General features: G+C 60.1%; 1 pseudogene; it reads right to left on the bottom strand.

Moving 5' to 3' along the window:
• Nucleotides 1-1,771: 1,771 nt before the first annotated feature.
• On the bottom strand, nt 1,772-3,806 carry LOC133766391 (pleckstrin homology domain-containing family O member 2-like; annotated as a pseudogene).
• Nucleotides 3,807-4,279: the final 473 nt, after the last annotated feature.

Here is a 4,279-nt window from a genome sequence, read left to right as displayed (position 1 = left end):
TTTATCTTCTCTGGTTTTATGATCTTGGGAAATTCTATCCTTATTAAGCAAATGTACAGATGTATTTTATAATTTTAACAAATTTAATTATAAGCAAATTAAGTGTTTTTTGTAATTGCATGTCAAAACATGTTATCCAATATCTATGTTATCATTTAATTAGTATAAACATTTCTTTTTAGCATTCATTTCATAATGCATGTATGTGCCTTCTATTCTATTCTATCCTAACTATGTTACAATACCTTGGAAAATAAGGAATGTATCTTGTTTATATTTTTACTTTCATTTTTTTTCCATAAAAAAGGGATTTATTGCCAAACTTCGAGAAAGACTTCAAAGGTGGACGACCCTGGATGCCATCCTGCCCCAGGACAACACAGCAGCCCCTGCAGACTCCTGCCCCTCTGCCCCCTGCACTAGCGCTGGCACGTCCCCGGGGCCCAGGCTGCCCAGCCATGGGAACTGGTGGCACGGCCCACTGGTCACCTGACACAGTAGGAGACAGCCTCCAGATCCTGGAAGCAGGTGTGTTGGCTAAAGCCCCAGCCAGCCCGGCGGCTGGTGAGGGAAGGCTGCTCCCCAGGGGAAGGCGGCAGGGGCGCGTGACTGCAGGCACCTGGTGACACCGTTGCTCCTGCGCTGGAGACAGGTGGAGAGAGAGGCAGACCGTGGCTGGGAGCCCAGCGGGTCCAGGGAGTGTGGTTCGGAGAGGCCAGCGGGGGCTCCGGAGCTGCAGCACTGCTGCTCACCCCTGCCTTGCCCAGGGCAGACCACAGGGTGGCCCCTGCACCTCTGCATCGCTGCCCACCACCCTCAAGAACGAAGTGACAGGACAGTAACGAAGGTGTCGACTGCACTGGTCGGCCTCAGTGGGTGGCCCGCGGAGGGCGGGCGGCAGGGGGCAGAAAGGCCAGGGCATGCTGCTGCCACCCTCCCTTCCCTTTCCGTAAACAAAAGTGCACAAGCAGGAATCTCCGGCAGGAAGCTGCTCCCACCCCTACCCCACCCCTGCATCCCGGGGAGGGGGGATGGTGAGGCCTGGGAAGCCAGGCCCAACCCTCCGACCTGCAGGGCCTCTGCACCTGCGAGCTCTGCCCTCAGTCCAGCTGCAGCAGCAGGATGGAGGCCACATGTGCTCCTGCAGTCGGGGCCATGGAGGCAGGAGCAGGGTGCCGAGATGGACCAAGGAAGGGGAGGAGAAAATGCTCTTGCCAGGGAGTTAAAACGGTGCAGCCTATGTGGCGTGGGATGGGGGCGTGGGAAGCGGCTTCAGACTCCCAGAGGCTCCCATCGTCACTGGGAGAAATGACCGGGATCCTGAACCTGTTTGGGCTCAGGAAAAGCCACAGAGACCCAGACAAATCCCAGCTACGGTAACATCACTTCTGAGGCCTGATTGCTCGTGGCCTCTGTGGGGCTCACTTCCAGGAGTGTGCAAGGCTTGCACAAGCTGGGCCCAAGGCAGAGACGAGGCTAAGGGAAGTTTCTGAGCTCCCCTTCCACCCTGGCACCCCCAGACTGCCCCGCAGTCACGCTCCGCAGAGGGGGAGAGGCTGCAGGCAGTGCCCTCGCTTTGCAGAGAAGAACCGAGCCCAGAGAGGGGCCGCACACCTGCCGCAGGACAAGCCCGCCAGCTCCCAGGTTTCACCCAGCTGAGGGATGAACCCGCAGCCTGGCCCCAAGGCCTCTGCAGCGTCTCAGAACAGGCTTCAAGGAATGTAAACTTAGGGGCTGGGGACAGAGATGACATCACTCCCAGGAACCCCAGTCACAACCCTGCAGTGCCTGAGGTGTGTTCCCAGCCAAGCGCAGACCCCAGAGGCTGGAGGCCAGGCCAGGTGGCCAGGAGGTGGCCCCGGGTGGTGGCTGGCACACTGGCCAGGGCAGGTAGGACACCAGGAGTCTCCTCGGACCTGCCCAGCGGCCCCTCGGCAGCCTGAGCAGTAGCACATTCTCGGCAGGGCTGGGCTGTGATGCATGGGGAGGTCGGCAGGCCCTCGGGCAAGCTTCTCCTGTACAGGGTCACCAGCTCCTTCCGCTTCTCCCTCAGCCCCGGGGCCTCCTGGTCCAGCTCTCCCGAACCTCGCATTTCCTGCAGGACCTGGGTGGCCTGCCTCAGCTGCTCCACAGCCTGGCTGAGCAGAGTCTCGGCGCTCGCAGGGGCCGGCTCGCTGCTCAGCATCTTGGTCAGCAGTTTCTCGGTCTCCTCGGAAGCCACCTTCACCTCCAGCTGGGCTGTTCCCGGGGCTGCCGTGGACGCGGGGGCCGTCCCCAAGCAGGTCCCCAAGAGATGAGCAGCGGGGACGGGACTGAGGCGGTAGGTCCCAGGGGTGTGGTGCTGTGGACACTGGCACGCCCTTTCGGGGAGTCCCAGGGGTGCCCGTGGCCTGGGATGGCTTGGTGGGCTCGGAACCGTCATCCACACCGTTCACAGAGACCTGCTCTGGGCCTGGGGCAGGGCCTCAGGGGCTCCAGGACCGTGGGCTGGACTGGAAGCTGGGGACCTACTCATGCAGGCTTTCAGTTTCTCCAACAGCATCTTGGGTGGGGGCGCCGGGGGCTCCCCCCGCTCCCTGGGGGCAGCCTCCGAGGTCTCCGAGCAGGGCACCCAAGCTGGCTCTGCACTCTCTGGGGCCGGCGGCTGCTCAGGGCTGGGGTTCTCCCAGCTCACGGCCAGTTTGTCAGGCAGGCAGCTGCTTGGGGCCACCATCCCCCGCTTCTGGGGTCTCCGAGTCCTCCTGGCTCTCAGGCTGGGCCTCAGCGCTTGCTGGATCAGGGCTTGGGGCCCTCTCCACCACAGGCGTCTCCACCGGCTCCCTGAGGCTGCTGGGCTCAGGTGCTGGGGAAGGCTTGGTGGGAGGCATGGGAGGCATGAGGGGCCCTGCTGTGTCCCGGGGCTGGCTCTCCCTGACATCATTGCTAGAGGCAGACCCTGAAGGCCGGCGCTGTGGCTCACTAGGCTAATCCTCTGCCTTGCGGCGCCGGCACAGCGGGTTCTAGTCCCAGTTGGGGTGCCGGATTCTGTCCCAGTTGCCCCTCTTCCAAGCCAGCTCTCTGCTGTGGCCCGGGAGTGCAGTGGAGGATGGCCCAGGTACTTGGGCCGTGCACCCCATGGGAGACCAGGAGAAGCACCTGGCTCCTGCCATCGGATCAGCGCGGTGCGCCGGCCGCAGCAGCCATTGGAGGGTGAACCAACGGCAAAAAGGAAGACCTTTCTCTCTGTCTCTCTCTCTCACTGTTCACTCTGCCCGTCAAAAAAAAAAAAAAAAAAACTGTCCACTGTCCAGAACATTGCGCAAAAGCCCATCCGAGGCTGCGCTGGCCACCTCCTTCAAGTGGACTCTGGTCGGTGGCCGGCGCTTCTGGCCTCCCCGGACCCGGTCACGCGTCGCATGTTCCAGGGCACAGCTCTTGTCTGTTTTTACCTAGTCAAAAGCCTTGTTCTTGCCCCGGCTGATGCCTTCGTTGAGGGCTCCAGGACTCCTTCTCCTCCCCGCTGGGTGCCTGGAATTTGATGTCGCTGACCTTGTTCCCTGGGGTTCGCAGCATGATAAAGCGGTGTTTCCGCCTGAGGAGGGCGCGAAGGTCCTGCCGCTTCTCATAGCCGCCCAGCTCCACTGTCTCCACGCACTTCTGCTCACCTCGTTGTCGCAGACCAGCAGCTGGGCCTGGCACAGGAGCAGGTAGCGGTCTTTCCAGAGGCCCAGGAGGCCCCCGCTGCTCTTCTTGATCCGGCCAGCCTTGTCCGCCGACCGCGCGCCCGGAGCCTTCTCGCCTCCTTCCTTCGCGCCCTCCTCCTCCATGGAGAGTCTGCCACTTCCCTCCACGCCCCGCCGGGCGGCGGCTCCCCGCGATCTTTGCTTTCAAAAATATAAAAATAGCACTAATTCAGGGCTAGTGCTCTGGGTCAGTGCCGACATCCCGTGTGCGTGCTGATTCAAATCCCAGCAGCTCCACTTCTGATCCAGCTCCCTGCTAATGCCCCTGAGAAGGCAGCAGAAGATGGCCCAAGTCCTCGGACCCCTGTACCCATGGGGGAGACTCCAGCGAGGCTCCAACTTGGCCCACCCACGGTGGTTACAGCCAATGGGGAGTGAACCAGCAGATGAAAGATCTCTCTCTCTCTCTGTGTGTGTGTGTCTCCTCTCTGCAACTCTGTCTTTCAAATAAAAAAATATTTTTTAAAAAAAGCTCTAATTAATAAGTTCATAATAGACATTTCTTAGTTATAATAAACTTTCATAAATACAGCATTACCTTGAGTCATGGTAACAGC

The sequence above is a fragment of the Lepus europaeus genome, chromosome 9 (genome assembly GCF_033115175.1).
Source record: "Lepus europaeus isolate LE1 chromosome 9, mLepTim1.pri, whole genome shotgun sequence".
Taxonomy (NCBI): domain Eukaryota; kingdom Metazoa; phylum Chordata; class Mammalia; order Lagomorpha; family Leporidae; genus Lepus; species Lepus europaeus.
Note: the sequence above shows the minus strand (reverse complement) of the source record. Positions and strands in the feature narration are given on the sequence as shown.